Source organism: Rhyacophila brunnea, unplaced genomic scaffold, assembly GCF_057557595.1.
Source record: "Rhyacophila brunnea isolate RB1 unplaced genomic scaffold, BYU_Rbru_1.0 scaffold_5, whole genome shotgun sequence".
Classification (NCBI taxonomy): Eukaryota; Metazoa; Arthropoda; class Insecta; order Trichoptera; family Rhyacophilidae; genus Rhyacophila; species Rhyacophila brunnea.
This window is the reverse complement of record NW_028233170.1, coordinates 49,661,968-49,674,566: the sequence shown is the minus strand read 5'-3', so window position 1 is coordinate 49,674,566 and position 12,599 is coordinate 49,661,968. Positions and strand designations below refer to the sequence as shown.

At 33.9% G+C, this 12,599-nt stretch overlaps 1 protein-coding gene across 1 annotated transcript in view; it reads left to right on the top strand.

The window, feature by feature from the left end:
• The window catches only part of mib1 (E3 ubiquitin-protein ligase mind bomb 1), an 817,691-nt gene that overhangs the window by 747,081 nt on the left and 58,011 nt on the right, over positions 1-12,599 (top strand). The gene's annotated exons all lie outside the window — the stretch shown is intronic.

The window sequence follows — 12,599 nt, the reverse complement described above, 5'->3', positions numbered from 1 at the left end:
TGCATGTAAATTGTACGTAAAACATTTCACTGTGGTACAGTTCGCCATGAGCTTTCTGTCGAAAAGAGATAGACGTATACTATACCGTCTCAAATTTTATTAAATTTAATATATTATATATTATAATCTAATAATATATAAAAATTAATATTTGTTTGTTTGTTTGTTCGTATTGTATGCACTGCCATACCGTTCATCCGAATGCGATAAAACTTTGTTAACTTATTGCTTGCACTTCCGTGAAGAGTATAGGCTATATCTTATATATAAAAATGAATGTTTGTCTGTCTGTATGCCTGTTTGTCTGTCTGTCTTTCTGTCTGTCCCATATGCGTTCCTATACCATTCATCCGATTGCGATGAAATTTTGGTAAGTGGTTGTATGCACGCCCGCAAAGGTTTCTGAATTAGAAAAATCATCATCTTCTTCTTCTTCATCATTCTATTTTCTTTTATTCGTATGGTTCCTATACCAGTCATCCGATTGCGACGAAACTTTCGTCAGTTATTGTACACACACCCGCAAAGGTTTCTAAATTAGAAAAACCATCTTCCTCTACTTCTTCTTCATTATATCTTCTTTTATTCGTATGGTTCCTGTTCATCCGATTGCGATGAAACCTTCGTCAGTTGTTGTGGTAACACCCGCAAAGGTTTCTGAATAAGTGCAACTATCTTCTTCTTCTTCTACATCATTCTATCTTCTTTTATTTGTATGGTCCCTATTATAGGGACTATCCCTATATATATATATAATACCATTCATCCGATTGCGATGAAACTTTCGTTAGTGGTTGTGCCAACACCTGCGAAGGTTTCTGAATTAGTAAAACCATCTTCTTCTTCTTCTTCATTATATTTTATGGTTCCTATACTTTATACATTATTCTTTATACTGTATTCAATATTCGTATGGTTCCTATAACATGCATCCGATTGCAATGAAACCTTCATCAGTTGTTGTGGTAACACCCGCAAAGGTTTCTGAATAAGTGCAACTATCTTCTTCTTCTTCTACATCATTCTATCTTCTTTTATTTGTATGGTCCCTATTATAGGGACTATCCCTATATATATAATACCATTCATCCGATTGCGATGAAACTTTCATTAGTGGTTGTGCCAACACCTGCGAAGGTTTCTGAATTAGTACAACCATCTTCTTCTTCTTCTTCATTATATCTTCTTTTATTCGTATGGTTCCTGTACCATTCATCCGATTGCGATGAAACCTTCGTCAGTTGTTGTGGTAACACCCGCAAAGGTTTCTGAATAAGTGCAACTATCTTCTTCTTCTTCTACATCATTCTATCTTCTTTTATTTGTATGGTCCCTATTATAGGGACTATCCCTATATATATAATACCATTCATCCGATTGCGATGAAACTTTCGTTAGTGGTTTTGCCAACACCTGCGAAGGTTTCTGAATTAGTAAAACCATCTTCTTCTTCTTCTTCATTATATCTTATGGTTCCTATACTTTATACATTATTCTTTATACTGTATCAATATTCGTATGGTTCCTATAACATTCATCCGATTGCAATGAAACCTTCGTCAGTTGTTGTGGTAACACCCGCAAAGGTTTCTGAATAAGTGCAACTATCTTCTTCTTCTTCTACATCATTATATCTTCTTTTATTTGTATGGTCCCTATTATAGGGACTATCCCTATATATATATAATACCATTCATCCGATTGCGATGAAACTTTCGTTAGTGGTTGTGCCAACACCTGCGAAGGTTTCTGAATTAGTAAAACCATCTTCTTCTTCTTCTTCATTATATTTTATGGTTCCTATACTTTATACATTATTCTTTATACTGTATTCAATATTCGTATGGTTCCTATAACATTCATCCGATTGCAATGAAACCTTCGTCAGTTGTTGTGGTAACACCCGCAAAGGTTTCTGAATAAGTGCAACTATCTTCTTCTTCTTCTACATCATTCTATCTTCTTTTATTTGTATGGTCCCTATTATAGGGACTATCCCTATATATATAATACCATTCATCTGATTGCGATGAAACTTTCGTTAGTGGTTGTGCCAACACCTGCGAAGGTTTCTGAATTAGTACAACCATCTTCTTCTTCTTCTTCATTATATCTTCTTTTATTCGTATGGTTCCTACACTATTCATCCAAATGCGATGAAACCTTCGTCAGTTGTTTTGGTAACGCCCGCAAAGGTTTCTGAATTAGTACAACCATCTTCTTCTTTTATTTTATATTCTTCTATTCGTATTCAATAATTGTGCCAAAACCCGCAAAGGTTTCTGAATTAGAATAACCATCTCATTCTTCTTCTATTTTATCTTCTTCTATTCGCAATGAAACTTTGGTGAGTTGTCGTGCGCATGCCCACGAAGATATCTGAATTAGAAAATCATCTTCTTCTTCTATTCGTATGCGTTCCTATAATATTCATCCGATTGCGATGAAACTTTTGTCAGTTGTTGTGCGCACACCTGCGAAGGTTTCTAAATTAGTATTATATAAAATACAACGTTTATTGTTTGTTTGTTCCATGCAATTTTGATTTTTTTTACTACATATTAATAATATTAATAACGTTTGCATATTTTGGATTCAATTTTAATTTAGTGGTCTTTTGTTTGACCTTTACTCCTATTAGAATTATTTTCATATTGCCATATTGTATAACACAGATATTTTAATATTAAAAAAATAATCACCTCTTATTATTTTTGAAATATCTAAGATAAATATAACCACGAAGCGACCCTGTGCGAAGCCGGGTACTTCAGCTAGTATATAATAATATTAATTAAATTTTCATAGCTGATTTTGGCATAATTCATGGATTACTAAAAAAATTAAAACCTAACCCAACCGAACCTAACCTAACCTAACAAATAATCCTGTATATCGGCTATTTTCAAAATTTGTTTGCTGCTGGCGTCCTGTAAAGTGTTAACCGACAAAAGCAGTTTTTTTATTTAGACATGAATTATTTTATGTCAGTAATATCTACTATACGACCCAAAGAGGTTGAATAGTCTTTAATATACGACAATATATTTCCGATACAACAGTTCACGGTGAAGTGTAATACGGCGAACTGCATACGTACAAGTTTCCGGACACTGTAAATTATTAGAAATTTGTGTCAAATTTCATGCTTCGTATTCTGTCTGTAAATAATTTAATAATTATTACTCTAGTACATGGTTTCCCAAACTATGGGTCGCGACCCACCAGTGGGTCGCGAGCGAGTATTGAGTGGGCCTTCGCCACTGTATACATGAATTTAAAAAAATAGAAAGTGATAAATTTGATATTTCATTCAGCTATTTATAATTCTTAAAAATTGAAATAAATTTAAGTTACGGAAAATATTGTGATAAAATAATAATAATTTGAATTGCCAATGCACTGCAGATGGCTTGATTCGTTGCGTTGGATTTGTAACCCATTTCAAGACGACTTACCAACTAGTATGTCAACAAAAGCAAGTGAAGAACTCATTGATTTATCAGAAGATCCGTCACTGAAAAATAGTTTCAATCGTAAACAGTTAACGAAATACTGGCTCTCAGTTGCTGATAATTATCCTTGCCTGTTCGATGAAGCTATGAAAATCTTCCTCCTCTTTACTACCTCATATCTATGTGAGGTCGGATTTTCGGCTATGGTTAACATTAAAACTAAATACCGAAATAAATTGGATATATCAAACTCACTGCGATTAAAAGTAACTAAAGTTGAAGTTGATGCTAAAACTGTAATGAAAAAAAATAAGAAACAAATACATCCTTCCCATTGAAATAACCTTTAAACCTAACCCTTTAAAAAAAACCTTGCAGGTGTAGGTATTTAAGTAATATTTTTTTTTATTTAAGTTGTGTTTCTTATTTCAACAGTCTTTCATTCATATTGGTAACACTTATAAAAAATATTTTTTTTATTTCAATTATAACAAATAAGACAGCATTAAGTAGTTCCACGACTCGCCACTAGGCAATCCGAGCATTACCAATATTTATACCCTCTTTTCTCTAAGACAGCTAAGAGGTGGGTCCCAAGATTGGAAATTTTTGTTAGATGGGTTGGGGCCCAGTCAACTTTGGGAACCACTGCTCTAGTAGCATCATTACGCTCGCTCTTAGAGTTAGTTGTTTAATCAGTATCAGCCATTAGCCATTAACTATAATTTCGTCAATAGCAGAATATGAATTTATAATAATTATATTGTATTTTAAGTCATTTTACTTCACAGATCTTACTTAATACATAAATTGAAAACACCCTCGAAACATACATACTTACTAGAAATACGACGCCAGGCATTACTCCAACCCGCATATATTATCTTATCACTTACTGCACCTATACATAACAGTAGCATCGATAAACCAAAAAATGTCTAAGACCATAAGCCGGGTTGAACATCTAAACTCATCTCGATTGCAACAAGTCGAATATGTCGATGTGATTTTGTTGGTATTCACAAAACACATGTAATTTGATGTACCACCGCACACAACTCGAATGCGACATTTTAATTTGAAAAAAAAAATCAACTGGTGTATGTCACAAGCAAAAAATTTCACCCGACATGGCGCTCAGGTACAATACCAAAATGTCGCATTTCAAATGTGCAGGAGATGCTTTTTCATTCACATCGGCTATCTGCGTGACGTCACTGTCCCGGCATAGCCTCGCTCATGCGCATGGGAGAAAGTTGCAGCATTGCGCCCATTTTTGATTTATGTATATACATAACAATTGAGACGATTTTCAATGTTCGACTGTGCAAAGGTGTCCAACAATCAACATTATGAACTCATATGAGCAATAAATTTTACACGAAAATTGTGTTAAAAATATCACCACTTTCGCGTAGAATAATGAACTCGTCAAATTATTATGTCGCAAAATAAATTACCTACCTGACAAGTAACTGTAAATTAGTATGTACTAAAATGTTGGTCATTGTTTAGTTTGTTTCTTATACTTACTAACTACTTGATAAGTACAAAATATATGTGTGCTACAGAACAGATAATAAATCGAATTCCGATAATCTATACATGTAGGCGGCTCTCGTGGTGCAGTGCGTAAGGCTCTTGCCTTCCACCTTCGCGTTCCTGGGTTCGATTCCCAATCAGGACACACAATATTTATGTGTTTTTCTCAAAGTCTGGGTGTTTGTGATTCTTCAAAATTACTAACAACCACCTTGTACGAAAAAGCAAGGACATGGTTATCAATAATTCTAAAAAAAAATCTATATATGTACCAATACAGGGTTTTGAATGTGTGAGTGTCCTACGAAGATGGACCACGCATGATATACGTGCAACAATGTGTGTAATACACCAATATTAAATGAGCGTCAATGCATAAACCGAGAGCAGTTATCGGTATTCGACGTATGACGTATTCTTGGCACGTCTTTAAATTTATCCCGTATTCTTCCTTACTCGAGATCGGTTGCCTGCTTCTCTTTACCCGTTAGGTATTTCAGTTCCCATTATATCTGTTACCTGATGTGTGCGCGAGTTTGACTATTTTTGCGGAGAAATTTAAGAGTGGACTCACACACACGCGCATCTTAGATTGAACATTGCTCTCATTTAGATGCAATATCACTTAAATGTCGTAAATAAACAATTTTATTTACTGGCACTTTTTAGGTGAATAGTTGATGTTTTTCGGTGTTTTGACGTCTCCTTCAACTTAGCTGTATTGCGAGTGTTGTATTGTTATTTTATGCGATATATTTCTTATTTATTAGCTTGTTGTCCATTCGCTTTTATCTTCCCTACCAGTGGCAGGTAGGTGAATATAAGAATAAATGCGAAAAAAAATCTCGATATTGAATACTTCGCAAATAATATTTCACGTATGCAAAGCGTGTTGTGACATTTGTAGCCGTAAACAAAAAAAGTTTTCTCATTCTGTCCCCCTCTGGAGCAACAATAAATATGTACCTGGCAGGAAACAAAAATTAATCGCCTCATAAAACTGCCTACCCAATTCGGATAGTCTCACATCTTTGCCTCGTTTGTCAACCACATTTCCAAACACGCACAGACGTCGTATGGCAGCTGTGTTAAACCAGGTGTATTCCGTACACTGCATACGTTCATACGTTGGTTCCATGAATAAATAGAACGCGAACAAACATAAGAGCAATAAATATAACAATGAACTTTCAGGAAATAATTACAAAATAAAAAGAACTTTTTATATATCACGTTTTTAAATTTTCAAATACTCTTTTTTGTACTTGATAGAAATAATGAATAAATATAGAATACTTGACATTTCATATTGATTTCCATAGTAACGCACGTATATGATTTTTTCCGAAACATACAAAACAGAAATAACTGAAAATGAATTCAATTCTGCTTAAAGATGGCTAAAAGTATTGAAAAATGCATTGTCGTCGTGTTCTGATATATTGTAAAAGTTTAAAATGTCTAGCTAGTCGGGAAGTTAGTTAAAAATCTTCAATCGTCCAATACAAATCTTGGACAAACAAGAAAAAATCTGTACCGGACAAACAAGAATACGAATAAAAACGTGGAAAAATATAATATTTAATACTGAAACTGTCGTATATCGTCTCGTATAGATTTTTAATAACACAGGTTTTCAATACGCCGTAAAAATGAAAATTATAAATAATTTCTGCATTGTGCTGTTTTAAAACCAAAGTAAACCTGTTTTACTATTTTTCACAATGTCGTTAAAGCCTTACCCTGTAAAGTCGAATCCGAATAAATCAAAAATAAGTAGAATACATTAATATCAGTTTGTTATTCAATTTGCCAAAAAGTCATTTCGTGGATATGTATTGTTTTGAATTTCATCGCCTCACTTATCTATGTATCTTGACGAATGTTTTGGGTTGTAAAATTATTAAAACATTTGGCCCTAACGGCGCTGACACATGGCATTGCAGTCGACGCAGTCTTATTTGATTCTAATCTCTAAATTCTTAATTCTAATCGGATGCAGTTGGGATCTAATAAGACCCTGCGGCGACGCACGTCAACGCACGACGACTGCAATGCCGTGTGTCTGCAGCCTAAACAGGTTCTTACTATTGTTAGTGCATACATCGCAAGAAAGGAAATGTCTGTCAGTCTATTCCGTGTAACTCGAATATGTTCTTCTTCTTCTTCCGTCATATCACGCCCCAGCCTTGGGGCATAAGTCAAGCACAAATTCGTGCTACTTCCGTCGGTCTATCGCCAACTCTCGCGCCCCCGACTTGCCAGACCTTCAGCGCCTAGATTGCTTTTATAGCACCACTACAGGGTTAGGAAGGCACCCACGGCAAGGATACGGAGAGTCACACTCTCTGGTTCAAATGTGTTCCGAATATTTTAATAACAGAAAAATATTTAACTTATAATCGAGTTCGAACACGGTTCTACTTAACTTTCTTATTGTAATCTGACGTTAGTTAAATTTATAACTCATTTTTTTTATGTCAAAATATAATATTGTAATGTTAATTAACTGTATGTTACTTCACTGAACTAATAATAATGATAGGTGCCTACTAAAATAATATTCATTTTTTATTGCTAGGTTCACTATCACTGTTTAATGTCGTCCCGTTCAGTATATTTTGTCATATATGGTAGACTAACTGGCGCCAAAAATCACAACGATTCTTCCTTCCTAGCACTCTTATGCTGACATGTTAAATTATAAAATATTTTACCTTTTCATACTTTTCTTTTTAGCTGTTCATTTTGATTAGCATTCTTTACATCCTGCTATTATTGCAATGTTATATTTCTTCTCGAAGACAAAACATTGTATCAAATAGTGTTGTGCGTATTAACACTTACTGTATAAAACTCTCGCTGTACTTAATTACTTACACTACCCAATATAATTCTTACTAATTAACCTTCTACAGTATTCTAATAATTATTATTTATTCTGTATAAAATCTGGCTCAAAGTTTAAAAACATTTTTGTGACAGTACAGATTTTCGACAGTGTAATTTTCCTACTAGATTTTAATTTATTTTAATATGTTATATTATGTTCTAATAGAATCATTCGTGCTAGACTGTTTGGCCTGCAGAGTGATAATTGCGACACAACGTAAAGTGTTTTTTTTTTTTACTAAAAATGTCGCATCGACCTTATGAGCAGGACATTACATGTGTTTTGTAAATAACAACAAAACCATATCGACAATTTCGACGTGTCGAGGCGAGTTTATATGTGCGACAGGGCTAAGAGTTAATTAATTCGTATGGGGTCGCAAGACTATTTTATTTGTATAAAACTATTTTTTGCTTTGTTTTTTATCTAACTGATAACTTGTAATTTTTATTCTAAATGTCATGTTGTGAACGTCCTGAATTAATAATTTGTTATGTACTCAACGTGTCTTTTTTAAATAAATAAATTGGTACAGTTAATTTAATGATACAAACTACGGAGACATTAGATTTCGCAAGTTATTCTTCATTTAGCGTTTTACATTTTTTTTTAAATTATATCTCGTTTCATTACTATTATAATAAGAATAAGTTATCTTGCCATGCTCTAGCCGCTAGCGTCTGAGGGTAGTAGAATAACGACCACGTATAAAGCCATGTCAACCTTGCTGCGCGTAAATTATTCAAGTAAGTTTAATTAAACATTTTTTTTCATATACTTAATTATTTCATAATTCTTAAGTTTCATTTTAAGTATAGGTGCTTATAAACAATATCTATAACTTAACACTCGTATACTATAGGTACATATTATACTATACATACCTGCATCTTTTACTAATTGTTAAACTTGTTATATTTTTCCTTTGTCAAAATTTAATGCCCTTTGAGATAAATGGTTCATTATTTACATAATTACAGCAGTGATCATTTGTCATTAAATGTTAAAGTCGGTATCAGTTTCATAATGTTCTATTCACAGTTTATATTTAAACATTCGTGGAATTAATAATGAAGTTCTCTGTGAACTCCCACGCCACTCTTTTGAGAAGTTACTAATGGTGTTCTATCTCTCTCTTATTTTTAACAAATCTCTAAGGAATACAAATAGCTTTACTAATTTGTTTTTTTTTTTTTTTTTGAGTTTGTCAGATAAAAATAAAACTGAATCAAATATAATTATGTAAGTATTTACATTTTTCCTGACAATTTGTTTATGCAGAGTTTTTTTTTGTTTTTTTTTTTTATAAATTAAAAAAATATATTTCTTCGTAATATACAGTATCCACTGACACACGCAACTCAGCACATGAATCTTCATCAATCGCATTCCGGCCAATACACTAGTAAAATATTTGGTACTGTTCGGTTATCAGGAATACAGCGGAAAACAGTTTTTGAAAATAGCCGATAAACTGGATTATTTGTTAGGTTAACCTAACCAAACCTAACCTAACCTAACCTCACCCAACCTAACCTAACCTAAACTAACCCAAACTAACAAATAATCCATTATATCGGGTATTTTCAAAATGTGTTTTCCGCTTTATTTCTGATAACCGAACAGTACCAAATATTTATATTTTCACACTGTCTCATAGTCATATAAGGTCTTATACAAACGGCAACGCTCTGCGTCAACGTGGGTTTATTCCAAATCGATCTATCTGATTGGAATTGACTTGCTTTACTCAAATTTGATACATTTCAAATCAAGTACCTGCATCGACACAGCCGTGTCTCGGCTCTAGTGATGGATATATAATTGACATTTTAATTTATGGTAAAGATTTTGTACTATTTTATTTGAAATGAAGTGACCCGGCTTTAATTTTTAACATCTTTAATTATTTATTTTTTCACTCCTTCAGTAATGTATGTATCAGTATCACATATAACCACACAGCAATCACCTCAATATCAACTCACCGAATTATTCTTCCCAAGTGGAACATTTCAAAATCCAATCTTTAGAAACATGGCGTACTATTTATGACCTTATTTTTATCTTCAAAATAATTAATAACCATACAGATTCCCCACAACTACTGTCTTAATTACATTTAATTTACCAAGAGTAATATTAGTCCTCACATTTTCTCACTTTTATACATTCATACCTACATACCTACATATAAAGCCAATTTAGGTATCAATTGTCCGGTGGCTCGACTCTGCAGAACCTTGAATCTTCACAATGATCGAGTGGATCTGTTATGTTCTCTAGCCTCTTTCAAATTAAGTTGCTCCTAAATCCACGACTAATAATTGTATCTGGATGACTGCTTATTTGTATTAAGTATATTTTTTTTAATTGTATTTTTCTTTTCTTGTATTGCCTGTCTTATCTATGTATGTGCTTTTTTATGTTTTTCTGTTTTCTTTCTCTCTCCATGTTTCTTTAATTATTTTCAATAATTCTCAAATTATATTCATTACAACTGTGCATAATAGTTGATCTAATTTAGTTTGATTTATTATGCCTTTTGTGTCCGCCTATTATTGAGACCATCACATCCTCTGTGGTTGACCCTGTTGGTTGACCTAAATAAATTTACCTAAAAAAAAACACGTCAGATGACTGTTGGGTAGGCCATATCTTAACTATAGAAGTTATCTAACACCCCGGGAAACTCATCTTCATTATTCTAGAAGTGAAAAGGATAGTCGAAAAGATCAAGACTGGATTGGTTGGATTGTGTAGAAAGAAACACATTCCCGAGGATCAGTCATTAGACTTAGCTTAGGCTGCAGACACACAGCATTGCAGTTGACGTGCGTCGACGCAGGTCTTACTTGATTCCAATTACATCTGATTAGGATCACCAATTAGATAAAACAAAGCTAACTGGTGATTCTAATCGGATTCAATTGGAATCAAATAAGACCCTGAGTCGACGCATGTATACTGCAATGCCGTGTGTCTGCAGCCTTAGGCTAGACATTTTTCAGAGAATTTATAAATTATTTCAATCACTTGGTATTCACTACATGTATATTGTTTCTGCGACAAGTGTTCAGCTCACTTGCTTGATGAGCTATTTCAGGTGTGGGTACCGAAAATTACATATTAGTATATGAGTATAGTCATAATAAATATAATGTCAATACTGTGTGATGTGGGGTAGAAAGATATTAGCTAAACACGTGTCGTAAAAACAACATCGGGTTATATATGGATGTATGTATGTTCAAAAAAGAATTTTGCATTCTTAAATCGTATGAATTATTCGTTGAATAAAAAGCTTATTTATTAGTGCCGTGGGTCCCGGTTTCGAATCCCGAGTCTGACAAATTTAAATATTGTTTTTCAATGTGTTTGGGACAAATATGTCGAGTAAGTGATTCCAATTTTATCTGATTAGAATCACCAATTAGATTTATTTTATCCAATTGGTGATTCTAAACGGTTGAAAATGGAACCAAATAAGACCTGCGTCGACGCACGTTCACTGCAATGCCGTGTGTCTGCAGCCTTGGGATCGAGCATTATATAAAAAAGCGCGATATCTAATAAGCGCGTAATAAATATTCCGTTTTCACAGTAATATAACAACTTCAATTTCATTCCACTGGTGGCCGCAGCCTTCCAAATGGCCCGCTGCCGATACAGCATTTTGAGGAGTTCATGGTTCAAGGGTCAGGCCACAGCCAGCATCTCCATGTTGTATTTATAAATACTTCAAAATTATTTAGTAATACAGTCGAACATGGTTATTACGATGAAGATGCGATCAACTGAATTTGCTCGATATATGCGTTACTCGTTATATCAGAGAATATCTATTTTTAAATGAGCGGTCACATAACACAAAAAGTCGCAATTCAAACAAAAGTACACAATTAGATTTTTTCCCCGAAACAACCATGGTATTCATAAACTCCAAACGAAGTTGTTTATTGTAATGAACGCTGGTAGGTACCTACTGATTTCACAAACCTTGGATTTTTTACATGCAATTTGAACCATACGCGTATTGAATCAATATTGTCGGCGAAAACACCAATTACGTAGGTACTTAGACACTTAACTAGTGTCATAAACGTAATCTGAACCCGGCGGCATCCTGTCCGGTCGAATATTATTGGTTAGAGTTGAAATCTTTTTTAATTATTCACACATTAATAGTTGTAAGAAAATTTTTGACATTATTTTAGCTCGGAATATCCGATAAGGAGCTCGTTATAAAAGTGAATAAATGTATGGAGAAAATCATAAACTAAAATGTCAACGAATGTTTCCGCGAGATCTCGCTATATCCGTGATTGTAATAACCGAGTTCGACAGCTACATTTGAAGCTTTATAATATAAAACTTACACGTAGTATCATGGTAATATCGGTCGAAATATTTTCATTCGTATGTCCCGCGTATTTTATTTCGTATAAACACAGGGCCACATTTCCATTACCATAATAACTTTCGCCGTCAGATTTCGTCCTCACACAACAGAGCCGGTCGTAGTATTTTATTAGGCCATATATTTCGTTTTTTTCTCTCTCTCTCTCTCCCCGTCTGTCTTTCTTTCTCTTCTCATTTTCAGGCCTCAGGGGCCCCAGTTTCGCCGACCTATTTATATTCCGCGTCAGATTTTCCGCCTTCTGCGCTGATAACGCTTTATTTCTTTTAGGCTGCGTTTAAGATTATCT